The 27,800-nt window shown below is 50.1% G+C and overlaps 1 protein-coding gene and 1 pseudogene across 2 annotated transcripts in view; one reads left to right on the top strand and one right to left on the bottom strand.

The window, feature by feature from the left end:
• LOC144099003 (rho GTPase-activating protein 18-like) overlaps positions 1–27,800 on the bottom strand; it is a 201,440-nt gene that overhangs the window by 105,451 nt on the left and 68,189 nt on the right. The window lies entirely within an intron of this gene.
• Positions 105–27,450, top strand: LOC144097081 (uncharacterized; annotated as a pseudogene). The gene is made up of 5 exons (XR_013306900.1): positions 105–759; positions 14,068–14,176; positions 14,796–15,128; positions 23,319–23,627; positions 25,700–27,450. The product of XR_013306900.1 is annotated as an uncharacterized LOC144097081 (transcript).

Here is a 27,800-nt window from a genome sequence, read left to right as displayed (position 1 = left end):
GTCATCTTCCGGCCGCGTACTGCCGAAGTGTGATGCCCACAAGAAGAGAGAAAGCACACGCACAAAATCAAGCGCAAAAGAAAATTGAGCGAAAGCATCATGTTTTCCGACCTCTCGACGATTCGTTAAAACATGAGATGCGCCACTTCGGGTAGCGCGGAAGTCTCTCCGTCAAAAAGTGGCAACACGTCCGCCATAGTGGCAGGGTCGTCGAATCGAAACAAACAGCTCCGCCACTTCGTCTTGGGGCCACGCTCAACAAAACTCGGTTTCGGCGGGCCAAGCTCCGGTGCGCACGTGCGCGCGCGAGAGAGAGTCGGAGATCGCGTGCCGGAAATATCAGGGTGGATCGACGTTGGTCTTCAACGCAGCCCCGCCGGTTGCGCCAGGGCTTCTCCTCTCGGCGAGCCCAGCGAGTGGTGTAGCAGGCATCGCGGAGAGGCGCGACCTTTGTTTGCGCAAGCATGGCCGCGATTCCGGCGAGGCGAAAGCACAAGCTTCCCTCCGCGTCCGAACCAGAACGAATCCTCGAAACCGATTTCCGTGCGCACACGCCGCCGAGCAGTAGTCAGCGGTGCGCGCGTTGCGTCACCGCGCCGGCATGATCCGGGCCTCTTGACCAATGGGAGCCGCGACACAAGTGGGCCACCGGTCGCCGACACACATCGGCGGCGCCAACAAGAGGCGCGCGATCGTGGGTGCCGGCAGCCAGCCGAGCCGTAGTCTTCCATCCGACCACAACACCGACACTACCTCTGGGTGAGTACCACGGCTAGGAAGTGAATCGTGCGCGTCCGGCCAGGAGCGAAAGTGAGCGGGAGACGGCGCGGTGGTGCTACTGACCTTGCGCGCAAAACACGACCGACCGCGCCGGCGCGCAACGTGCGACTGGCCTTCGCCGCGGCCGTGTCCGGAAGCGAGGAAGCAGAGACCTTGGGGAACCAAGCGCACGGTGCGCTCGCCGGGAGCACGTCCGGTGGACAGGAACTTTGATACAGGCGTCCTGGAGAGCTTCGGAAGAGGTGGGCACGTGACAGTGGGGCATGCGGAGCGCGACTTGAGCATATCTTTTACTAAGGGCCATGGGCAACCCTCTACGTAATTATCAGGCTTGATAGTTCACTTAGGACGTTCATACATCACGCCGGCACTCTTGTCCACCTTAGCTGTTCATCAGGCAGAGTATTCTTCGTGCGTCAGCTGCCCTCGTGGATTTGGCGAGCAACGACCGGCCTATACTTCTATTGTGTGCCTTAGGAGGATTTTGCTACTAGAATTCAGATATCTGACGGCCGTTGTTTTCTGCAACAGTCGCAGCCCGTGGACACGGAATTGGCAGATGCTTTACGTGCGGATGCACATGGCCTCGCATTACGTTCGTCGGCCTCGCCAGAACTAAGGTACCCTCAGGGCCTTTTGAAAGGTGCCTCCGCAAGGACTGACTCCACACTGACGGCTGAAACCGATCCGTTCGTGAATATGTCCCAGCGAACGTCAAAGCCTTGAGAAGGTCTCCTCGGCATTCCTGCGGATTAAAAACGCCAAACGTTTCTCGCTGTGCGTTTTGCAGCTCGGAATTCTTGCAGTGACCGCGCATTCGCCACTTCGTATTATCACGCAGGAATCCAGGAATTGCTCTGTCTTTAAAACTTTTGAAGCGAACTTGCTCGACAAGTCAGGTTTCCAGCAGCAATATGTGGCGCTCTCATGGACTTTATGCGTTCTTTCGCGGGCGGTAACATACACGGAGCTTCATTCCGCTTCATCCACTGCGCCATTTAGGCTCATCGAAGATCGTCTCAACCTAAGAAAAAAGAAAGCCAAGCCCGTGTTCGACGATAACATATAACCACGGCTTCGCTTGATGACGAACCCTTGAATGATCTTGCGGGGTTCAGCAAACAAGGACAGGGGAAATGAAGGGCTAGATAGCATATAACTGAACGAGGTCAACTTCACTGAAAGCGCAAAGAAAGGTCCCGGATGTGGTCATAGGAATCGTGGAGGCCCATGCCGGCCGCACGTAATATCCCTAGAAGTACCAACCGGCAGGTCAGAGCGCTGATCGGTGTTAGGCATTTGGATAGCAAACAATGCGTCAAAGAAGAGAAGCTTATAAGCGGAGAGGGGATTGGCTTTGTCCATAGGCAAGAAAACGAACGTTTCTCCTCAAATTCGGAAAAAGAAACGGTAGGGTAAAAATACCGGAATAAGGATCCATCAACGTATCTCCGCGTCCCAATCCGGGACCTTTTACCTCCGCGTGAGCAGTCACGCGCCAAGCGGATAAAGCACTCTTCCTCGGACCGCGAGCGCCCGGACGCAACGGACCGCGGATGAAGAGAATACAGCCAAGCGCGCAATCACGCCGCCGACCTTGCGCTCAGCTGTTCGCCGATTCCATCTCCTCCGCAGCCCAACGTATACGCGCCACCTCCGATAGAGAATCCTCTTCCCCCAACCACCAAGTGGGTCGGCCATCTATCGGCGAAGGCGGCGTGCGGGCGAAAGTGCGCCGCAGCCGCTGGTGCTTTCGCCGCTTCGTCGCCACGGGTCACGCCGGAGTTCCCTGAGGTCGGTGTTTAGGTGCACTTCCTGGAGCGCGTGCCACTTCGGGGGCGCCGGGGTTGAAAAGGTGGGGGTGGGCGCGGCGTCGCCGATGACGACACCCCCAGCCCTCTTCCTGTACACTGCCACCACCACACACAGAGAGAAAGCCGCAAGAGAGGAAAAATACCTGCCCACGACCGAGCTACAAGAGCCTCCGGGAACAGAGGTCTCTGGAAACGGGACCGCCGCGGAATCGCGGACCTAGAGAGGCGGGCATGCGCTGAATGCCATACTAAAGCTCATTCCTCGGCACTTTCTCTTCGACGTGATCGGCAGGGTGATGCCAACGGTGGCTGGATCGTAAGTTGCTTTTCCCACACACTGTCGGGTCACCGGTTCGATGACTGCCCGAAGGCCAAAAGACACTCGTATTCTGGAGATTTAATTCCGCGCACCCTCTTTGATTGCAGCGCCATACTTAGCAGGATATAAGAAAGATGCGGGACGTACACATCAAGTCGCGAAGTCATTAGAAATATGCGGCGCTTTGCAAACTAAGTTCTCTCATAGGTTCATATCGATGAAGGAAAAAATAATGAATGCTCGCGCTCTGAGGCTTCTGAGCCCGTTAAACGTTCTCGAGGCCCCCGTCCACTGCGCTGCTTTGACTGGTGAAAATCCAATAATTTACTAAATTAAATTTAAGAGTAAAACGAAGATTTCCCCTACTCTAAAAGAACACACTGCGAACGGCCATTACAAGTCTTAATTAGCTTTGCGCATTGCATTTTCGCTCCCTGCGGACGCGTTCTTAACGCCACGTCCTTTGAAAGGAAAGCAGTTCCATAGAAAGTTAAGACGGTAATAACCGTGGCTATCAGCCGAGTCGAGCCCTAAAGACAGCAGTACTTAGGACAGAATATAGATGAGCCCGAATGAACGAGGGCTCCACGCTCCACAAAAGTACACGGCGGTAGCACTTAGGACAATCATAAGTCAGATATATAGTGGCGGACCTTCTCTAGAACACCTGGCGTCCTCGATGCACCAACGACCACTCATTACTATCACTCGCACAGGATCCAGCGGCGATCAACTGCGGGTAGCGTGCTGATGAACGTTCTCTGTTTTAAAAAGTTTTCAGACCAGAAAGATCGGGAGATATACGAGGAAGATGACGCGGAGGAACGCAACCACACCGCTCTCCGGCACACCTCTTTACCACGCCAGAAGGCGGCGGCGAGGATAGTGGAACAACGCCGATGATACACACGACGGCACGCGCCGAAGCGCAACGCGTACGCCGCTGATAGCTCACGCTTGAATGAGTGCCGCGCCTCCGACAGATCGCGTCGCCGTTAACGCCTTCCCTGTTGTCTGTATCCTCAATGAAGGCTGGCAACTGTCACAGCAATTACAGGTACGTACCTCTCGATCTAGCGAGACGACATCTCATCAAACCGAACACTTAAGGACGTCCGGGAGAGCAAACGGGAAAGCTCGGCCGAACGTAGGCGGAAGGAAAGGAGGGGCTGGACGGCGGCATCAGATGGCGACACGCTGCTGGAAGGGGCCAAGGAGAGATGGAGCGGATAAGACGTCCGAAAACACACGTCCACTGGTTCGCTTCACGGCACCGCAGCACCGCAGCGTCTACGAGAACGAAGGGGTGGCGGCTTCTCATTGACTATACCGCATGAGGCGAAAGTCGGACTTCCGCGTGCTCCGGGTGAAAGTCCCCCAGCACCGCTGGCGGCCAAGAACCACCGCCGGCAAGCAGTTGTGGGTGCCGCGGGAGGAGGGCGGGGAAGCGGACAGAGTGAATCTTCTTCCTCGGAATTAAGTGCAGCGGCACGGTGGCGAGGGAGGGGACCCGGACGCCTCGCTTTCGAGGAACCTCGCGAGTGGAGAGCGGCTGCTCTAGCCGGCCGGCTGGCCGGCGCGAATTCGTCGGGAGCACCGAACCGAGGAGGGAAGAGAAGAAGCGCTTCGGAGGGCGGAGGGAGGGGGGTCAGAATTGAGAACGCCGAATACGACGAGGAAAAGTGGCGCAGTCAGTCAGTCTCGCCGCTGCTGGGCCGATGCTGCCGCCGTCGTAGCCGCTGCACAGCCAGCAGCGACCCGCCGCAAAGTTGCGCGAACGACCGACCGACACGAAGGCAACGAGAAGAGCCGCGGGGCGTCGTCGACCCGCTGTGCCATCGCCACCGCGTCGAGCGACGTGGTAGAGATGGCATCGCCGAGACGCTGAGGACCACCGCCGCCTCAAGGTATTACGCTCGTCGATAAACGGTGCGCGAATATTCGAGCTTATCGATTAGAGCGTCGCTATCGCGCAGCGCCATCGGTGAGGTCATACTTGCGTTCACTTTCGTTCGGAGCGTTTCGTTCGCGAAGGAATACACAAAGCAGTCGCAGGGACGTAAATATCCTCCGAAATGACGCGAGCGCAAACGAGTGCATGGCGTGCCGCTGTCTGACGTCACAGATAGGGTCAATAGGATTTGTCAGAAGAGCGCGGATACGGGACAGGGAAGCAAAGCGGGTAAACGAAGCTCTGTTCAGGCTAGACTGCGCCAAATGGCTGCGCTGCTGACTGTTGACAGGAAGACTAAGGTATAGGTAGAGTAAGGTATAGGAACGCACGCAAAAGTGGCAGGTCCAGCGACATGTCGTGTTGCAAGCTGAAGAACCAAATGTTTGGGAGCGTGCTCCAATTCCCCGACAAAAACACAAAGGCCTTTTTTTCGTCAAACAAACGACGCAAGACGCTGCTTTCACAACTCTGTCAAACATTAGGGACCGAAAGGATTGCCAAAATCTGCGATCCCATAGCGCTTGGAAGCGAAGTTTGACTAAGTTGGAATGCAAGCAAGCACCGTTTTACAGAACCCGCATTCCCCGGAAAATGTTAGCCGACCGCTCCAAGCGAGCCCGGACTAGACTTAATCATCCTCATCAGCCAGCCCACTCACGACCACTACAAAACAAAAGTATTTCTCCAATAATCCCTGCCCTGCGCTATAGTTTGCGGCCATTTTATCGCGATAGCCTTCCTAATCTCGCCTGCCCACCTGACTCAATGCCGCTCCCCGCTACATTTAACTTCTCTCGGAATCCACTCCGTTAACCCTAAATGACGGTCGGTTACGTGTACGCCTCAATAAATATCTTGCCCATGTCCATTTACTTCTCGATTTCAACTATGATATCCTCAGCTCGTGTTTTTCCCTTCAACCCACTCTGCTCTCTATCTCTTAGTATCACTTTCCTCTCCATCGCTCCCTGAGTGGTCCTCAATTCAGTTTCAGCCTTTTCGTTCGCCTCCAAGTTCAGCTCCCCGCCACGATGGCTCAGTGGTTAGAGTGCTCGGCTACTGAAGCCGGAGTACCCGGGTTCGAACCCGACCGCGGCGGCTGCGTTTTTATGGAGGAAAAACGCTAAGGCGCCCGTGTGCTGTGCGATGTCAGTGCACGTTAAAGATCCCCAGGTGGTCGAAACTATTCCGGAGACCTCCACTACGGCACCTTTTCCTTCCTTTCTTCTCTCACTCCCTCCATTATGTCTTCCCTTACGGCGCGCGTTTATGGTGTCCACCTAGATATGTGAGACAGTTACTGCGCCATTTCCTTTCATAAAAAATCGTTTTAGTTGGGAGCCTCGAGATCCTCGCCCAGCCAAGTATAGCTGCTGAGGGTACCCAACTCTCTTCAAAGCTTTTACCAGTAGCTATTTTCAAAATTCCTACGTGTTCACTAGGTAGTACTAACTTTTGAGACCCTCTACACCACGGATGATTTTTCACATTTCTATAAAATTCAGCAAAAAATATTTCCCATACTTTGTACTTGGTGCATGATGGCCTTAGTTGCCTATGTGCCATAAAACACAACAGAATAGAACACAACACGCAAAAATCATCATAATTTTCTTTCCTGCACCGTAGTCTATAGAATTGACGCCGTACTCCAACGCTCGCCAATTTCCACACACCCCTACGCCGCCATTCTCCTTGCGACAAAAAGTCGGCGTCAGCAGTCAGGCAAAGGGGCTTCAGTGAAGCCGTGTAGTGTTCAACCACTAAGGATTCTGTTATCGGCGACTCCGGTGACATCGTTGTGTATACTGTTGGCCGCCCGAACGACGAACTCTGAAAGTACAATGGGATTCTGCGCATACCTGCGGATATTCGTCAACGCCGAGGTTCTCTTGGATCGTAGTACGCGCACGATTAAGTTCCCGGGGAGTGAGACTAAGCCGCGCCGAACGGCGATTGTTGAAACAATGGACCGAAACCTGAGATACAGTATGCAACGGAATTCAATTATTAGCACGGCATGTTTGGGAGAGATTTCCGATTTTGCGCGTATTAAAGCTCTGTAGAACCGTGGACAACCTGTTGCAAATCTGCTGTGCACTATTTTTGTTTCTGTGTGAGGCGCCGGTCATTTCCACGGGCACAGCATTGCCCTTCTCGTTTGTTGCACCTTGACGCAAAAGTTTTAACGCCGTTGTGTTGATGATGGCGTTAAAACTCTTGCGTCAAGCTGCAACAAACGAGAAGCGTAATACTGTTCCCGTGTTGATGTTAGGGCGCTTGACTACTGATCCGGAGTTCCCGGGTTCGAACCCGACCGCGGCGGCTGCGTTTTTATGGAGGAAAAACGCTAAGGCGCCCGTGTGCTGTGCGATGTCAGTGCACGTTAAAGATCCCCAGGTGGTCGAAATTATTCCGGAGCCCTCCACTACGGCACCTCTTCTTCCTTTCTTCTTTCACTCCCTCCTTTATCCCTTCCCATACGGCGCGCTTCAGGTGTCCAACGATATATGAGACAGATACTGCGCCATTTCCTTTCCCTAAAAAACCAATTATTATTATTATTATTATTATTATTATTATTATTATTATTATTATTATTATTATTATTATTATTATTATTATTATTATTATGTGTTGATGAAACAAATGTGCGAGATATTTTTCGTTGTTGGTGAAATGGGTGTACGATACCATATACTCGGCAGCATTACGACAAAACTTCCGTCTTAAAAGATAAAATGAAGGCACCCAAAATTAATTAAACCCAGAAAATCGTGCCTTACGCATTTCATGCTAGCTCTATAGCACCCCAGGTGCGTAATTTCGCTTCAGGCTTGACGAGGATGAGCACACCTATTTATTTTCATATTCTTATTTAGTGGCATACTTCAGCCGAAATGGCAGGCTTCCAGGCAGGAGTAGGCGCTCGAAAAGTAATGTATGAAGAAGAAAAAATGAGTGCTGACAAGGCAACAGAAAGGCAAACTTTACTACATTCATGCGAAAAAAAGAGATTCGGCGGCATGCATAGCGTTCCAGCATAAAATATATTTGCAGCGAACACTCATCAACACAAAGTAGTGCACACAAAGTGAAAAAAAGGAACCTATAAACCAAGAATATAAGCCAGCGTGAGCCCAGAAAAGCTTGAAGCAAACTGTCAGCAAAGTGAAACCGCAGTGTTGGAGGTTGCAGCATTCAGGAGAGCGCTTGAGAAAATGACGGGACGGTCGCGCAATGTACAGTATATAGGACGTCCCATTTGCGAGTTGGTCTTAGAAAGAATGGCTGCTTAAATAATTAGTCTTGCAGAAATAATCTCTTTCTTTGGGTGCACATGAAAGTTATGAGGGCAGATTAGCGGCCTCAATATATAATGTTTTATCAGTTTCTAACTGCTCGTGATTAAGCAAGTAGGAGAGTTTCATCATCTCACGGTAACGCCTTGGGACAAGGTTTGCTAAGTTTGCGTCCAGTAAAGGAGGACTTGGAGATGTGTGCCAGTTGTAAGCGTTATAAACAAAGTGTACAAGTTTCGCTGAAGATTAATGAGTTCTGTGGTATTGGTTAGCGATTAAGGGTCCCGTATAGCGGATCCAGCTGTGGCGTACAGTCCATATGGCTGTGGCATACCGAATCGGCATCTCATGCCGATTAAGTGTGCCATAGAATCGGACTATAAGAGCCCACCATGTACTCTTACGTTGGTTATTCACGAAAGGAAATAAGCCAGGGTGAAGTGGCGGCCTTCCTCCACCGAGTTAACCACAACTGCGTTGAATGTTGACAGCAATCCTTTTTACTTTGAACTGCTGTCAAGAGAATGGTCAGTGGGCGCTGTCAAGCCCAATATGGAGCTTCATTGTCCACTGCCCACAATCCCACTGCATGTGGACGTCGGTGCTGAAAATAAATAGAACTTAATTGAACGGTTCAGGCAACCTCCTGTTCAGTTTCCTATCCTCTCAAAGCAGTCCTAATCAACACCATTCGCGTTTCGAGCTGCCGATTAAATAGGCTTCGTTCCGCCATCCGCTAACCGTGCCCTGGTTAGCTAATTTGGTAGAACAACTGCAATACTACGGCGGCGATTCCGGGTTCGCAACAAAAGATAAAGGCGGCTGAATCGCCGTTTTTTTTTTCTATTCCTTTTCTTTGTGTTTCCTTGCCCCCCTTGTGGTATGTATGCACGGCGCAGCCCTGGTGGTTTCACCTCGGCGAAAGCCGCCCTCCCTCTCAGCGGGCGCGGTGTACCCTGAACAAGGCCGTCGCCACATACTGCTCCCTCGTGTGTGACCAAGCGACGCAGTACCGGCGTCGCGCTGGGCGCAGCGGCGCCCGACCAAAGAGAGGGAGTCAGGAAGCTTCGAGCCTTCCTTAAACTCACGCCAGGAGATACCGCGCCCAGTTCTCTCGCCGAGGAATCCGGAAATTCCCTCCCACTTTCGGCTTTACTTTGAAATTCGCCCGAAATGTTCTCTCCGGGCGGTCGTTTCGTTGCGGTGTAGCCGACTTGTTGCTGCGGTCTGAATTAACCAGTCGTAGTATTCAGAAAGAGGAATAATTTTGAGAAAAAAATAATAAAACCAGAGGAAGTATCACATTTACCCCCCCCCCCCCCCCCCCCGGACTAAGGAAGTGACTACAATGCCGTACTAAGCCGCTCCCCCACGTGCCCCCCTTTAAATGCACTATACGCCCAGGGCGGGCCTGCATGAGAAACAGAGAGGCGGACGTATGGTGTGGCTATGGGGGGATACAACCAAGTCGGCTGTAAAGCTCCGCCTAAGTGCACTGCCGCCATTTAAACCGTTATTCGTCGGGGATGAGCAAAGAGTCCGTTGTTAAAGCTTTTCTTGTCGCCTAAATAAAATCAAATAATCACAAGGTGACGTTATAAGTGCAAGAATTTTGATGTCTCGACCTGTTGAATGGTGCGGGGCATTAGAACTTTGATTTCGTTAACTGCTGTGACTGGCCGGCGGACTAGTAGGTGCTGCCACTATTTTTTGTTCAACTTCCATTCTACTATGGCAAATAGAGAAAGCAGAATCTTCCGGCACCGCTATACTTTACCTCACGACAAGAAATATTCAAATATTTATACTTTAAATTATTTTGGTATAGCGCTCAATCTTGAAGAAAGAAAAGTTTGAGCAACTACAAGACAGAAGATATAAAACAGTAAAATAATCGGAAGAAAGCGTTTTTATATCAAACAGGAAAACGAAAATAGGAAAAAATAACCGCCGTCATCTGCGTCTCCCCTGTCAAGCGAGCGGGCCCGGCACATCACTTGGGTTTCACGACTTTTCTTTTCTTTCGTTTCGACTAACGTAAACGGGTTCGTGATGTCTTCCTCTTTCCTGTTTTCTTGACCCGTCTTCAGAAGGGGTCTCCTTCTTATTTCTTCCATCGTTCGTTGGCACATTCCCGTAGCCTCTTGTGGCTCGGGCCCACCTGGGCCGTAATCGTTGTGGGCAGCAAACGAACGATGCAGCTTTCCGCTGCCGCATAATGCAAAGACGACGACGCACCGGGGAGAAAGTACTTACAAATGCCGCAACAAAAATTCCTCGCACTGTTTTTTTTTTTTCGAGCAAACAAAGCAGGCCACGCTGACTGTTAAGAGCAGAAATCTACGGCTCCGGTACAGCGGAACATTCCATTCTCCCTGCCTCGCACTTTTCCGCCCTGCTTCGCATAAGGTGATAGTCACGTTGCAGCCACTGACGGGGAGTCATTCAGCGCCAAGGACTTTCTCTCTCTCCCTCGCATTCTCTCTCTCCCTCGCTTAAAACAGAGGCAGGTCGCTGCCAGAAGAGAGAAGGACACGCTAACGATACTGTTCATGAGAACGCAGCAACGGCCCATCGCAAAGCTCCCTTTAGACGCCCACGTGAATGAGACTAAAGTTGTTTATACGGTAAACCCGCTTAATTCGAACTTCCGGCTTTTGAGAACTTGGAGTTTTGTTTCCGTCAACGTCACCTGCGTTGAAAGGAGCCGCCACTTAATGCGAACTTCACATAATCTTAGCAAATTTTTCTGCCCCGTTCGAGTTTGAATTACTGAGATTCAAATGTAGCGGTGTTTATGCACGCGAGCACCCGAGTAAATTGGCAGTAGGCATATAGTACAGAAAAAGAGTCAACTGTGAAAGGCAGACTATCAGCACGCACGGCATACGAAGATTTACTGCTCATGTTCACCCTCTGATACAATTGATGCAGTGTGTTCAGAACAGAACGAAATAGTTCTAAGCTTGCAACGGAAAAATGGAAAAAGATGGGATGAAAACCAAACAGGACGTTTGACAGGCCCCTTACAAACGCCTTACGACGGCTCGTCGGTGTGAACTTCGAACTTATGTTCTGTGAAAAACCAACGACACGGGCAGCGGTGTAGACAAAAGACACCACAATAAAAACGTAGGTGACTCGCATGTCTACGTCCCGAACCCGTAACATAAGCGCAGTGACGAACAACGAATCAGAATGTTCCGGGTTAACATTAACGACCTCAGGTTCTCCAGGGAGCATTGATGAAACCTCCGTTTTATTTTTTCATATCGTCCCCATCAGTTATTGAACCTGCGATGTCGTACCCAGCTAGAGAAAGCGCGCCATAGTCACTAGGCCACCTCGGCGGGTCAAAGATATTCCTGAGGTGCAAAAACCCCAGCAGCTAGGACGTGTTTCGAATGCCCAAACGAAACAATTACGCAATACTCCGCGCACACGGTCTGTGGGGCAAGCCTCGGGGCGACCGCGAAACGTCCGGCCCACCGTTCCCGGACAGAGAGGGAGAGAGAAAAGGTGTTCGCAAAACAGGCCCGCCCACTACCAGTGCCGTCCAGGCGCCGCCGTATCGACTTTCACCCGATAGCGAGCGAGCGGCGCACGCAGTTATGCAAGGCTGCCTTCCGGCGTCGACTGACCGACCGACCGACAGACCGGCCGGTGAACGTAGCCACGCAGGTCGTTCACCGCGCGCGCGGGCTCGCTCAAGTTCACCACGCCGCGTCTCGCGATGTAGGTCAGCGCGCGCAGTACAACGCCAGACGCGCTCCTCGGGGGGTCGCCGGCTAAACCAGTGGCCCGCTGGCCCGCAAACCGAGCAGCGCCGCCGGAGCAGATACTGCTTTTGCTCTTCGCCGACATCGCCGGCCGTGCGAGAGAGACGGGGGCAGCGCGCCGCGAGTTACACGGCAGGAGGCACGGAGGTTTACAATGGAGCGCTTTAGCATGCACCGCTGGCGCTCTGTGCCGCAGGTGTTGACCGCGCATGCGCACTGCAGTAAGCGCATGGCCAGTAGTTGCTAATGTGGTACGGAAATGATAAGGGATACACAGTCCGGAAGGAACAAGGCACAATACTCAAAACAATACCCCTTTCTAAGTTCACTGACTAGCCCAAACCGTAACCATACGGAACTGGGCCAGTTGGTAAGCTCGTTCCGTAGTAAACCTTAGCGCTGGTTTGGGTGACTGCAGACGGGCAAAAAGCTGCGTTCCAACCGCTGTCCCTCTGTCGTCCCCCATTTCATCCGTTAATTTTCCAATACAGCAGTTTTGTGGTGAGGATGGCCGTGGTATCGTGGTAGGCAAGCCTAGCGGGGAGGTCGGTTATAGCACGAAGGAGATTACGCAAGGTGGCACACGGTAGCAGGGACATGTAACAGTAGATGAGCAGCGAAGTCATAAAGCAGTCTCATGGAGAGGATGACTCGCCACAACAGACACCAACACCAGCAGCAGAGACCGTAGCAGTTGAAATTATACATAGTGCCCAACAATATGAGAAAACGAGTGATCGCAGATACGCGCCGGAAACAGAAGTGAAAACCTGGAGATATCTAGAGAGAAACACTAGTTGGAGCATGTAATATTCTTTCCGCTGCGTACAGAGGAAAGAATGTTTAGGTTGGCGAAAATAACCGTGAAAAGGTATATAAAAGAGCATTTGCAGCATATGAAAGCGTTAACAGGATTTTGTCCCGTAAAGGAAATTACAGGCAGATTTAAGACCTTTTTTTTTAACTCTCCAGTTCTCTTCCCCAGCAATGAAAACAACTTTAGTAATGCTCTGAACGCTGCGTGTTCATCCATATCCGCGACCATGGTGCAGCAGGAAGGAAGCCTCTGAACGGTCATTTGGCTCTCACAGTCAAGAAAAGCGAAGCCGAGTAGAATGGTAATGAGAAGCCGCAACAAACTCAACGGCACCTTCTCTTCGGCGCCAGGGGGATGCAGAAAAAAAAATTATCAGGTTTAAATTAAATCGATTTCCTTATTTACAGGCTTCGTACAGGCGTGGTCACAGCGGATCTTTGCTTCCAGAGTACATCCTGTTGGAGCTTTCCGCTTGCGTTTTGTTCCCCGTAATTCGCAGACCGTTCTCGCAGGCTCAGAGACGGGAAAAGTGGTGCAAAGCTAGGTGTGGTTCAGTGACGAAAGGGCAGAAGCCATGCACGGACTAGGAAAGCAAAACGGTCTTGCCCACGCACGGTGAGCCAGCCGCTGCCCACAAAAGACAGAAGCGCTGCTGCCGCGGCTGAGAATCTAACGCAAGCGGGATTTCCCCATGGAAAGCTTCCACCGAACGCAACGAGTGTCCCCAATGCGGGGATGGCGCTTTGCGCGGGTCTTCCGCCAAGCCGTTTCCCGTAGCCTTTACCCTTCACATCTGCCAAGCAACGCCTTCGCCAGCGCCGCGACCGAATGCAACGGCCATTCCTTGTTCCGTGGCGGTACTTAAGGGCGTCGTTGGATCAAGGGCTATGGAACGATGAACAGCTTTTTCGTAGGCGCATTATATCCGATACATGTGACCGGCGTTTCAGTGCCTACTGGCGCCACAACTGTTACGTATTTCGCTGTACCCGTTTTCGGCGTCACGGCCCGACCATACAGGTAAAACCTTGAAGCACGGGCACGCGAGCTATGCGCATGCGCGATAGTGGAATGCAGGCGTGTTGTGCACTGCTCACAACACGGGTGCACAAACAAAAGTCATCAAACAGGAACAGCAGGAGTAAGTCGAGGTCACTGAGAGGCATCTTTGTATTTAAATGAGTGGATTAGGCTGATAAAGGTGATGAGGGTGATTGATGCTGATGGTGGGTTTGCAGCGCATTCTCATCAAATCCGAGAGACTCCCGTAGCCGACTGCCTTCTCCTTCCTTCCCGTTGCAGACATGAAGGCGGCCGTGGCGTTGCTGGCGGCCTGCTGCCTGGCGGCTTGCTGTGATGCGGGACACATCATCCCCTGGCTACACATCAGCAAAAGCATTTTTGTCAAGCCGTACGTGTCCCTTCCTTTCCTTCCTCAAAGCCAATCGTTACTGAAGCACACGCGGATGTGGACGATGGAAACCGTCTGTTAGGATGCAAGAGCTTTTTTTTTATCCGCAGACATCAAGGTAGGAAGGTAGAATGGTATGAAAAGAGCCCATTGCGGAGTATGTATGTCTACTCACCCACTTCGAATGGTTACGCGTCCAAAACCCATTATTCTAAAAAATATTGGCCTTTTTTGGCGTTGAGTGGGGGTAAACAATGCTACTGAAATCGCCAGACTATTGATTGTGAACGTTTTTCGAACAGCACAAGAGGCACCCGTGGTCCGGGGCTGCATAAAAAGTTACGTTAACGAATTATAACGTTATACTTTTCAATATGAGCCGCGGTTCCATACAGGTTGTCCAGAGAGCCACGATGAGCGCCGCAAAGCACTACGTTCTTTCTAAAAGGAGCTCGTACCCTCACTTTGCAAAAGCATGCACCACGCGCTAGCATCGCACAATGATACCGTTACGCTCTGAAGATCCATTCTTCGCTGTCCTGACATCACAAACCGCTTGCCTGCTGACCCTCTCTGCCTAAACAAAAACGCGGATAAAATGATGGTAACTTCCGAACAGGGTGAAGTACGTGTACAAGGAGATACCGGTGTACAAGACCATTCCGGTGTACAAGACCATCCCCGTGTACAAGACCATTCCCGTGGTTAAGGAGATCAAGGTCATTAAGGAGGTGCCCAAGGACGAGTGGCAAGACGAGGAAAAGGACGAGTGGCAGGACCAGGCGCCCACCTACTCGGACAGCTGGAAGTCCCAGTCCGGAGGAGGCGGCTGGGCGCAGCCGGGCGCCTGGCAGTCGTCGGGTCCCTGGGAATCCAAGCCCTGGGAATCTAAGCCATGGGAGTCTAAGCCGTGGGAGTCTAAGCCGTGGGAATCTAAGCCATGGGATTCTGGGTAAGTGCTGGGCCCTCCGGCCAAACGGTTGTCCACGGCTGCGCTTGCCATGCTTGCTGTGCATGCCATGGAACATACACTAAAGATGCTCCGAATCCAGGGGGATGAACCAGCGAAGCAGGGCGTGTCTGGTAAATATATGAAGGGAAGGCAAGATAGCGGGCGGGTATAAGAGATACCGTGCCAAATTCTATATGAAAAGAAATGGTGGATCGAGTCCAACATAACTCGCCCGTCAGCTAGATGCTGCGTAGGCATGCTGCATATAGTGAGCGGTTGCAGATAAAAGCGTTTCGTCACGTTTCCGTTTGCGTCCGCCGCTCTAACCATCGCTGTTGCCGCTCGCCACAATGCTGCCGGAGCGGAAGCAGGGAAGGCCTTGTTGTGTCTAGCATAAGTGACACCAGGTGCCGTTGGTGTCGCAGTGTGGTCAGTTCGTGGACACGTCGCGACAGCGGCGTACCGACTGACATAGTGGCTCACTTCGCTCTCGCCAACGTTGCTCGCATAAACGCAGATCTGTGACAAAAAAAAAAGGGGATAAGTGCGTCGCCTGAGCTACACATCTAAAAAAAAAATGACAACAGCCCCCATCACGACTGTGGTGAATGTCAAAAGGTCACTGTCCACACGCATACAGCGTGATAGGTCCAGAAAACAAAGGAAGCTAGCTAGCACAAGAATAAAAAGCGAACGTTTGAAAACTTCTGAACGGCACCAGCATTTCGACAAGGCCCTCAGACAAACCACCACTATACCGTTGTGCACTTCAAGGACCACGTTCATCTAATCGAGTTTCATAGCAAGGCCGACGTCAGTCCATAGAGAAACGTTTCAAAAGCATTTATGTGCCTCAGCCGATATTACGTTTTTACAGGCCAACTACAAAAGCTATGAAAACGTTGCTGTCGAATGTACTTCTTTTTGTTTTATTTTTGCGCTGCCGTTTGATCCTATAATGAGATTAGTATCCGACTCTGAAATATGATCGCAACATCTATTCAACACGCACCTGAAAACAAAAGACGAAAATACAACAGTGAGATCATAGGTAAAGTCGATATCACAACTTCCCTAGCACATGGCGAAATTTTTATTAGCAATCTCAGCAAAAAAAAAAAAAACTACCTACTTTACTACTACCTTGTAAGCTACAGCTAGTGGGGCGGTTATACTGTTTTGCAGGCGAGCAGGGCAACGGTCGTTATTCTTGAAAAATTCCTACAGCTTTGAATGGGGCGGTAATATATTCCATCTCTTCAAATACGGTCTTGCTCTGGCGGAAAGTTAGTCTTAAGTCTTCAAATTATAAGCGAAAATTTGCTCTTCTCGAGCGCACTGGCAACTGAAACTGAACCCACAAGTAATGTCAACTATTTGCAACATTGCGAAGAAAAAACAGAACGTCTGATATACTGCTTTATCCAGTTCTAATTATAACGCAGCGATGCCCTTATATAATAGAAACAGGTTAGAAACAGGTGCGTAGGACGTACGCCTGATTAGAAGCCGCCTTCGCTAACAAAGGGGTCACTCCTGCTGTTCACCAGCCTATTCTCTGGCCGCAGCCCCTCCAGCACGTCAAGGACATGCCGAGCGAGGAATTGTTGCAACATCACCGCGCTTACTTTATTTAATATGCTTTCTCGTCCTTGATGTTCACAAAATTCCTCCCTGACTTCCAGTGCGTTTAATAATAATAATAATTGGTTTTTTAGGGAAAGGAAATGGCACAGTATCTGTCTCATATATATCGTTGGACACCTGAACCGCGCCGTAAGGGAAGGAATAAAGGAGGGAGTGAAAGAAGAAAGGAAGAAAGGGGCGCCGTAGTGGAGGGCTCCGGAATAATTTCGACCACCTGGGGATCTTTAACGTGCACTGACATCGCACAGCACACGGGCGCCTTAGCGTTTTTCCTCCATAAAAACGCAGCCGCCGCGGTCGGGTTCGAACCCGGGAACTCCGGATCAGTAGTCGAGCGCCCTAACCACTGAGCCACCGCGGCGGGGCAGTGCGTTTTCAGTGTGCTCCAATTCACATGCTGCAAAACTGGATAACTATGCAGCGCGAGTGTTCCGTTTTCCGAGCACTGCACATGAGCTGTTCGCCTCATAAAAAATTAATAAAAAAAACGGGACACGCTGCCGCACGAGCGAACCAGCTTTTCGCTTCTACCGATGCACCGCTGCTTTTGTAAACCTGATACACCCACCGGAGCGTCGAATGCTTCTGCCTGGAGCTGCCTTCTCGGCTACGGCTTTGTCTCGGCTTGGCTTGCTTCCGGCGCCGCACGCTCGCCAAAACAGCACAGAGAGAGAGAGAGAGCCGGAGGGCGCGCAAAGCCTCCTCGCGGCTCTCGACCAGCTTGTGCATGGTGTGCCCATTGTCTCTTTCGCAGGTCGCACGACATACAGCGGCGCAACTCGACGGCAAAGGACACGAAGGCATGATGGGCTTGCGCGCGGATCGTGTAGTGTGCAGGCGCGTTGTTCAACTAGTCGCGGCGGGCGTCACAGGCACGTGTGCGCGCGCTTGTTGTCCGTCCCGAACCGCCGAATAGAGCAGCAAATGTCCTCCTCAACCCCTCCCTCCCGCCTCCCACGTTGCCTTCCCCAAATACGGCGCAAGAACCCTCCACCCTTTCTCCCTTTAGATAAAAAAAAAATTAAATACAAAGCACGCTGACAATTTTCGACAGCGTTCGCAACGTACCGTAGAACACTGAGCATCATGGAAGCAAGGGACGATCCGAGATTCGGGTTCTCCGTCTGTTCATATGCAAGTGCGCTGCTTAGACTGAGGAATACCGACAACAACGCGAACGGTTAAGCGCAACTGTTCCGCTTAACCGCTCGTGTTGTCGTCTTTAACGCTGTCTTCGTCACTCTAAGCAGCGCACGTCTTGCATATGATCATGTTCCAGCTAGCCCAATCTCAAGCACTTCATAACTCTCTCCATCTGCCCTGATCCCCAAACTCCTGATCCTCCCCCCCCCCCCCCCCCTTTACACACACACCCACCCCCGCCAACAACACCCTGCAGCGTTTTCATCGCTATGGGTTATTTTTTTTTTTATCCAGTCACAACATTAAGAGCCAGAAAGTTGCCTCGTTCTTTTTCAGTTAGGCTCTTGCTGAAAATGGAGCAAGCGTACAACTCCGCGAACACGAAAAAAGAAAAAGAAAAAACAAACCTTGCAGGGTAGAGATATAGTCGCCTCCTCAATCGCTTCCACCAAATGCTTCTCCATCGCGCGCGCACTGCTCCTTCTCTTGAAATGCTTAGTGTCCATATCCCCGTCGCAAGGACGCGCTCGACACCGTTCTCCAGATGTCCCCCGTCAACCCGTGCACGCGGAGAGCTCCGCTTGACGGGCACGAGTGCCATCGTTCTCATTTAACGTGCACTGTGCCTCAACTGCGAGCGTGCGGCACGGAAGACGAGCCCAGAGGCACAAGGACTCATCTCTGTGACAAGTGTCTGGACCTTCATAGCTCGGACGCTCATCAAGTGTGATCACCGTTAAGGTCGCCGAGTATGTACTACCTTCCTGTCGGAAGACACATCCACAAGCTTGGATTTCACGCTGGAAACACCCGCTACGCTATGCACCGAAGCGAAGATGAGCGGAGTTTCGACCGGCGATGAGTTGTGAAGACCACCACATATGCCCGAGAGCAAGACGACAGTGAATAAAAGAAAAATTATGAAAAATATCGCAGCGCCTTTTCTCTGTGGCCTCCATTACACAACACGCAAGAATCAACTCACAAGGCATCACTCTTTCTCATTTTTTTTGTCCAGCATTTAAAACTGAATGAAAAGCCTCTAGTTTTGATTTTTTTTGTTTCGTAACATCAAAACACGGACAATTCGTCATGCATTCTGGTCTGGAATTGCCCATACGACTGTCCAGGGAAGGGCTTAAGGAAAGGGAACAAGCACCCGTCGAGCTACACAGGGGCAAGTCTTTGGGAGAAGCTGCCTTGTCAGTTTATAATTATCGCTTTCTTGGGTGCTTCGTCCGGATATGAGGAATGTGCATCTGCGTGCGCCAGTTACGGTCAAGTTACGTCGAATATACAGCTGAAAAAAAGTGAATCCATGATCCCAAAGCCGCTTGTGAAAAAACAGAGCAAAACAAAAAAACGCAAAACGTTAGTCTGCCATAAAAATGAGAATAGCCGTTAGAACTCCGTTAGAATTGAAACATACCTATAAACTCATGAACGACGCGTAAATGCGATTATCAACAAGTCGTGCAGTTGCTCACGGTTCTCTTCTCGCCCGTTTAAGTAATCTTTAACACACATTAATGACCTTCCACCCAACATATTTGATGAGTGTGGTCTTCGTGCTGACGACACTAACATATTTGTAACAGCAGATAACGAAATAAAATTGTACTCATGGGCAAACACGGGTTTAAACAATTTGTCCCAGCTGTTAGAGATTCAACAAAAAAAAAATCAGCAAACAGTACTAAATCCAACTACATAGTATTCGCGTCAAAAAGCACACGATAACAAATGGAAACATAGTTGTATTCCATAGCTTTAACAAAACAAAATTTCTGGGCGTATACCTTGACGCTCGGCTGTCATCACATGCGCACACTCACGATATAAACGTAAACATTAACAAGAAAATTCCCCTTCATCGCAAGCTCCGGTAATTAGTCTCATTTAGCACGCTACTAATGTCATATATAAGGCCTTCATACACTCACACATCTAACTTATCCCACTACGCTCCATCCTGTTCAAGTCATTCAAAACACAGCACTGCGCTCAATTCTTTTTTTATTTGAAAAAAAAAAATCATTCAGCCGCATTTGCATATCCGCTGCTCAATATTCAGCCTTTAATCGAATGCATTAAATAACATGTACTAGTCTTAACTTCCAAACTGATTCATTGCATTATAAACTGTCCCACTATAGGGCTCACAACAAATCACCGAGGAACACCCGCCTCCGACGGATTCACGCCGTTTAATTTACTGACCCCTCTCTAAAGTCCCGTGCTGAGTTTTGGGGTCCCTCCTTTATAAAACATATACATTCGAACCCGGACGTCGAACTCGAAGGGGATCGCGAAATAATTTGATATATAAAAATTAGCAATAGATAAACTGTCTGCAACGTAGAAGCGATTACACACCGCACCCACGCTAGTGACGCGATTCCTGCAGCGACGCGCCATCCGCTGACTGGCTGCCAGCGCAACGCTCGCTACGCGTCGCTAGGCCTAACCAGCTTCGCATCGAAGCTGCTGCAAATAGCGTTTTGGAACTAGCCACCGAGTATTATAGGATGTCTAATCCCGTTAACAGTACGCTGTAGATATAATAATCTAATTAAATTTCAGGTACACTTGGTTTCCGTTACGCCTTCGGCAGCGAAGCACGCCAAGTGAGGGCTGCGGCCATGCTTTAGTTAGGTTGGTTTCACCGCACTACAGCGATGTAGCGTGGAAAATGAGCACGAGGGACCGAAGGACACCTCGTGAAGCGCTGTTTCATAGCGCTAGCGCTGCCATCAGGCGCACAGGCCGCGCAACCGACTCGTCTCCGCGCGGGAAAATTCGAAGAGGTCCATTAGGAGAAGCGCCGCTTGCAGGGGCTCGACGCGCAGTTCGATATATCGAACGACCAGCGAAATTGTAGTTCGATATAGAGTGGAACCTTTGTATACTTTTTACACAGAAATTTCAGCGGGACAATCTGTGCGTTCGAAACATAGCCAATAATTCATTAATAAATCCGGGCCCAGCTGTATTGGAAAACCATCGTATAGTAATAAAACATTTTTTTTTATTCTGACGTATTTGGCGCAATCATTGTCAATTATTCTACAACACATTAGTGGAAAAATGACCTTGCAAGGCATGAAGCTGAATGAGAGAAGTATATCATGACAGCGACTTGGGTCTACTGACCTTGACCTACATCTAACCCATGCAGGCAAAGGCCTGAGTGCCTAAATGAGTGTTGTTAACGTGGACTCCAAAACAGGAGTTCGCGATGTTTATTACTGATAGGACCCTACAATAGCACGCAACATCTGTGTGGACACTATAAAAAACACAGTTGTTATCTGTATTTTCGTCTTAACTCTGCGAACTCAAAGGCGCATTACAGTACGCCATTAAATACAAAAAAAACACGAGAAATTATCGCTCCTGAGTAGCCACAGCGACGCTTCCAAAGACCTCAAAGGAATTTTATACGCATGGACAGATACGAATGTCAGTTCGACACATCTTTACAGCAAAAATTACTTCCATTTCAAGAACACACGCACGCACGTAGACACGCATGCACAAATCAACCGGTATTTGCGTAAGAAAACTTCGTCTCCCTTAAACACATTTTTAATATGCATAATTGTGCATAATCTTTCTACCATTCCAGCAACATCTCGAATCAACGTCACTGCAGTGTAAATACATGAAATAAAAAAGCTAATTTGAAAAACTTAAGTATCTTATATATCACACTAACAAAGATAAGGTATAACAAACCTCAATACACATACGTGAACACGGACACAAAATGCGCATGACACGTCTTCAGTGGATGTACACGCACAATACGCACTACCAAAAAGCCTCAAGCGAACTTTGGTTCGGTTTATGGAGTTTAACGTCTCAAAGCGACTCAGGCTATGAGGGACGCCATAGCGGAGGGCTCCGGATAATTTTGACCACCTGGGGTTCTTTAACATGCACTGACATCGCACAGTACACGGGCCTCTAGCATTCCGCCTCCATCGTAATGCGACCGCCGCGACGGGGTCGAACTCGCACTTTTAGAGTTAGCAGCCGAGCTCCGTAACCACTGATTGCCAGCCCTATCTGGTTGAAGGCGCTTTCTAACAAGAGGAAATACGGGCTGCTCAGTCGAACAGAGGCACACATCGCAAAGGCCACAGGGACAGCGTGAACGCGAACTCCACAATCGCTGCGCAAAGCTCACGAGGTAGATGACCTTAAGCGGCTATCAAGCGCGTCCCAGGCGATATTCTTGGACAGGTGCCACCTGCGCAATCTGGTGCTTCTTAGCGGCTGCCCCTCTGCTTCTGAGCGGGACCTCGTCTTTGATGATGAACAGCACAAAAAGCCCTCGACTCAGGAGGGCTTGGAATTTTTCGGTCCATCTTGATTGCCCAAGCGTCCTCTGTTCATCGGCTGAAAGGCACTCACTGGTTTCCTTGTGTTCCTAAAGCCTTCATCCAGATCCAGTAGAATGAAGCGTAGTGTACTTTCCTTCAAGTTTCAGCAACTTGGAGACACAGTGCAATCAGCTTCCTGTTAAGGAATACAATTGCTTTTACACGTACAGCTGAAGTTATTACGAGAGAACTTTGAATGCATAAATTATTTGAAGCATCCCTTTATACCGAGGAAATCGCGCTAAGTGGTACAAAACGAAATGAACACAGACAGGTGAAGCGCTTCTGTGTTCACGTCGTCTTGTACCACATAGCGCGATTTCCTTAGTATGAAACACCAACTAGCCCCCGCTCTTGCCTTGATCCCCTTTATAACGGGACAGGTAATAGAACCAACCAAAATTCCGCGGGCAGACTTTCGCACATATCTCAGTTGAACCAAGCAAGGTAGGTTGCCACGCAATCTGACCAATCACAACCAAATAGCGGGGAGTGACAACAGTGCTGATACATAATCTGCCGCATCTGTCTAATTGAACGTCTATAATTCTTTTTTTTTATCCTTCCAAAATGTGTTTCATACGCGCTCGTCCTGTAACTATCACAGCTCTTCTGGAGAGAAATCCGCCATATTGGACAGGTCAACAGCGGAATTTGGGAAAGGCGCCTTCTTCAAATGTGCTGCGCTAATTACCTTCTATGATTAGCGAATTAACTACTCTCTCGGTTTTCTCCACGATCTTCTAGCCGGTTCTTACTTATTTGCACAAAAAGTGCAAATAAGTAAGAACCGGTTAGGACCATGGCTGTTTTTAAATCCCACAGCATAACAATCTCCGTGCTGGTGTCGTGTACTGGGGAGACTGTACGAGTGCAACTTGAGTGTCACAGGCCACACCTGGTCAGACAAATACGAAAGAATGAATCGTCAAGAATTTGCAGCTCATGGTTTCTTCCGACGATATTTGTGTGCACAGAGGACGTAACTGACGCGCGTCCCATTCCGGCGCAGGCACCAAGAGGAGGACCACCACCTGGAGGATCACCACGTGGATGATCACCATGTGGAGGACCACCACGTGGAGGACCACCACGATGAGGAAGAGCATCACGCAGACAAGCACGTCTCACTGCGGGACCTGCTGCCCAAGTGGATCAGCCTCACCATCGGGATTCACAAGCACTGAGGCCTTCCCGTGTCCCCAACCGAGTCACAGATCCTTCAGGCAGCTTTAGACGGTGACCAGCCATTCAGATACGCCTGGGTTTGTATCACCTCCGGGAAACAGTCAAGCAGCCAATGATTCTCACCAGAAGGCAGGTACATCGAAACCGCGAACACGTTAGTTAATCTAACGTGTTCTAACGGCGATAAGGTGCACACGGTAGACGCTGCAGTTACGGTCGCCCGATGGTGCACGCACATAAGTCGATAGCTATGCGAGCACAAGATTCCAGGATCGTTGCCTCGACTTGCATCGTCACGAACGCCACAAAAGCCGCACTTGGGCGTTTAAAAGCCATAACTTGAGCTGCCACCCACAGACGAACTGCGGACTTTTTTTTTTGTGCTCACTGGCCACGGCCACGCCCAAAGGAAACAAGTTAAAACATTGCTTCGCTTTCTTTTCTCGTTCGCTCCCTCTATTTCCCTCCCTTTGTTCTGGCTAACCGAAAGGCCGCTGTGCCTGGTTAATGTTCTCACCCTTCCTTTCTTCTGGCTCTCTTCTTTTTTCATGTGAAAGCAGCATTTGATGAAAAAAGCCCGCAAAGGAAATTGCATGGTGAAGTAGGCGGGGCATAACAGAGTAGGCCAAGCTGGCTCCGTTCTGCAGAAATGGCCAGCTAGCCTGACATGCTGTTAATGATATGCAGTAACTGCTCCTTTTGTTCTTCATCTGTTGTCTCACGGCAATGAAGAGTAACTGTCGAAGAACCAGAACATTACGGTTAAGAGAAGTTGACCACAGGAACTCATGCTTAATCGCTTACGTAAGCACATGCTGTCAGCAAAAACAGGTGTTAATAACTTGCGTGCACTTCTGGATAATGCAGTGGGAATCTTTAAGGTAAGAGAAAGCATTCCTGCCTTGCTCTGTAAGAAGCGCCTCCTCTATACGGCACCATGTCGCCTTACAATGACGTTTTGCCTCGAAATGACAGTCAACCTCGTTTCATATAACGCCATTCCAGACTACAGTTGTCCATTCACTGAGCTACAAAAAGAAATTCTTCTCTTCTGGGGCCTTCAGAAGAAACCCAGCGACCTCGCGTTCAAGACTTTCAGTAAACATTTTTTTTTTTTGTTAAACAGCAGCAGACAGGGAAAGGAAAGGTACGCTGACTTTCCCCGGAGAAAAATGTACACAACCCTGGCGAAAGTACAAAGAAAGAAAAAGGTAAAATTAACTTGCTGCCCATCTGGGAAGAACTCCGACAATGGTAATCTTGGAACTCTGGTCGGCTAGCAGAACAAAGAGCGCATTTAGTTTCCATCGCGATTCGTGGAAATACCCACTTTATGAGATAAAAGTGATCAGTACTAATTCAGTTGAACCTCAATACAGTACAGCAACTCAGTTGAACCTCGTTATAAAAAAGTTGAAGGGGGCCCGGCGATTGCTTCGCTATACCCGTAGCTTCTAGCCCTTGTTGACCGAGCTTCCAAGGGGATATTGTCATTTATTGAAAGCCGCCGCGGTGGCTGAGTGGTTATGGCACTCGGCTGCTAGCCAAAAAGACGCAGGTTCGATCCCGGCCGCGGCGGCCGAATTTCGATGGAGGCGAAATTCTAGAGGCCCGTGTACTGTCGATGTCAGTGCACGTTAAAGAACCCCAGGTGGTCGAATTTTCCGGAGCCCTTCAGTACGGCGTCCCTCATACTGAGTTGCTTTGGGACGTTAAACACCCATAAACGCTAAACCATCATTCCTTCGTTATACCCATTACTTCATTATAAACCGTTTCGCTATAGCGAGGTTCGACTGTAATCATAATGTACAGCCTGTGAGAAAGATGCAGCCCTAGAGGTTTGCTTCTAAGCCGCGTACTGGTGTTCTCTACCACCCCTTTAAGTCCTACGCTTCGAAAGGGTTACGACGAGACCTGCTCTCGGTGTCGAGGTATTTAGAATGCGGACGATGAAAAACGAAGCGTATCGCACGGCCCCGAAGCAGACCCTGTAGACCGCATAGTTTACACAAGGGCTGTTACTTCGTGACGATAATATGAGAGATAGTGACCCGAGCGACAGTTTGTCTTCCTTGCGCACAGTACACAAATCTCTTCCTCCCTGATTCCGGTACCACTGTTGCGTCCCCGACTTGTTACTGCATGCGCTCACTGTATATGAAAAGCCTCATTCCCGTGCGCTTGAACCATTCCCTCACACAGTGCTTCCAGGCGCAGACGGCTGAAACCTCGACATCGACGTTCCAGGGGTGCGCTGGAGCGAGAGGAAGCCGAGGACCAAAGACGCCAGGCCCGGACCGCGAGCCACTCAGATCACTCTGGCAGCCGACGCGCTGACGGCCTCACAGTGCGCTCGCAGCTGCCAGCGTTACACGGCTGGCACAAAGAAGCAGTGGCCAAAGCGAGGCTCACAGAGAAGCCCACATTCTGGTTGCGTGCGTAGGCCGAGCCAGAGGGCACCTCAAGCCGCAGCAAAAGACTGTGAAACCGACGACAACGAACTGATAGCAGCCAAATATTGATTTCTTGTCCGTTTTACACTGACGTATATACTGTTGTGTCATCTGTTCGCGCATCGGCATTTTTTTTTCCTTTGAATTTTGTTGATACAGTGCGTGTGTACATAGTACAGCCATGCGCGGCTGCCAGATGACGTGTTCGATTTCAGCGCTAAGCCGATGCCAAACATGCGACTAAGAGCAGATCGAGTTGAAGACGGCAGACAGCAGTGCTCTTGTATGTTTTACGAGCGTCTGTTGAGGGTTTGATACTGAAAAGCAACTCGGAAACTATTGATACTCAGCAACGCTCGAGTATCAATAACTACAGTCGGTAGCTACAGTCACGTGGCATCCATAGGCTTAAGGGAAGCGTATTGAAAGCCTGCACCACGCGGGAGGTTGCTGTGAGGTGTAAGCATCGCTTCGCTTTTCACCTCAGTTCGGCTTAAAGGAAGCCCGTGTCGATATATGACCCCGGAGGTAGGCTGTTCTGCTGTGCCTGCGATGTAGATGTCTGAAGCACTCAGTACATGGGGACCCAGGGCCTTGAATGATGCGATCTACTAGAGAGAAACTTCATCATAATGGACGTCCATGACGTTGCAACGAAAGATTTCCATGCGTATGATGAAGGACCAGTATAAAAAGGTCGGACGCCTGTTCACTGCATTGAAAGAAGTTGTCGGGTTAACCTGACGTAAACAGACAGACCACCAAGGAGAGGTGGCTTGCAGGATCACTTCGTTTCCTATTTTTTTTCCCCCAAGATGTTTCCACTTTTCTTAACTCGTTCTCATATTTCCCTACTCCAACGACTGCGCAGGCGCAGAAAAGTATAATACGGCGCGAAACCAAACACTAAACCCTCAATGGTCTGATACCTCCATTACCGAGTTGTCTGTATACTGTGATAACATCGTCGATTCGGTGAAAGGTTAGTGCTTTAAGTCGACGCTATTTGCTCACCTGTACCTGACAGACTGATACACTTCCTACGGCTTTGAATACTAACAATGGAGCGACAATATCCTGACTACGCGTGTAAGACGTGCCACGGAACGAGCGTTGCTCTCATCGATACGACGGAAATGAATAGCGAGTCGCAGCTCCTGGTGTAGCGATTCTGCGGTAATTACAGGAAGTAAGGACTGCGCCGCTAATGCGCAGTCGACGCTGGGCGGAAGAGTGGACTGCCTTGCCACACCCATCACTGCGCGCGCCGCGAAAGCTGTTTGTTCGGGAAAGAAAGGCGGAGACCGCGGCAACGAACAAGCGGTAACTTACGTGTACGCCCCCACGCGCTGAAACATCGCTTATTATTTTTAACTACTCTTAACTAGTCCCTTGCTCACAGTTTTCTGAGCGCTCTTCGCATGTACTATAGAAGTATCTGTTTTAAGAACGCGTGTGTATGCAAAAAAATAAAAGATGCAATAAATATCGGCAACGAGCCACCAGTGTGCGAAGCGTGTTATTCCCTTAGAGCGCCGGCGTAAACCTGACCTTCGTCGGCGCCGGCCTTCAGTAAGCCGCGCCTCTAGACTAATCTGCTCTCGATAATTTTTTTATTCTCAGCTAATAAACACGGAGCACGCGCGAGGTACCCAGCGTTGACATACAACGAACTAAATAGCCAAAAACAGCCTCAAAGTTACAAAGAGAACAAGCAGGGTCATTCCATTGGCGCCGCCTAATGGGCTGATGACTCGATCGCTTGGCATTGCGTCCTTGACGGACAATTTTTGTGCTCAACATTGCGAAGTCGCAGAGTGCGTGGACCTTAGTACACGGCGACTAAGCAC

Source organism: Amblyomma americanum, chromosome 7 (genome assembly GCF_052857255.1).
Source record: "Amblyomma americanum isolate KBUSLIRL-KWMA chromosome 7, ASM5285725v1, whole genome shotgun sequence".
NCBI classification, from domain to species: Eukaryota; Metazoa; Arthropoda; class Arachnida; order Ixodida; family Ixodidae; genus Amblyomma; species Amblyomma americanum.
The sequence above is the reverse complement of the archived record's forward strand: the minus strand, read 5'-3'. Positions and strand labels throughout refer to the sequence as shown.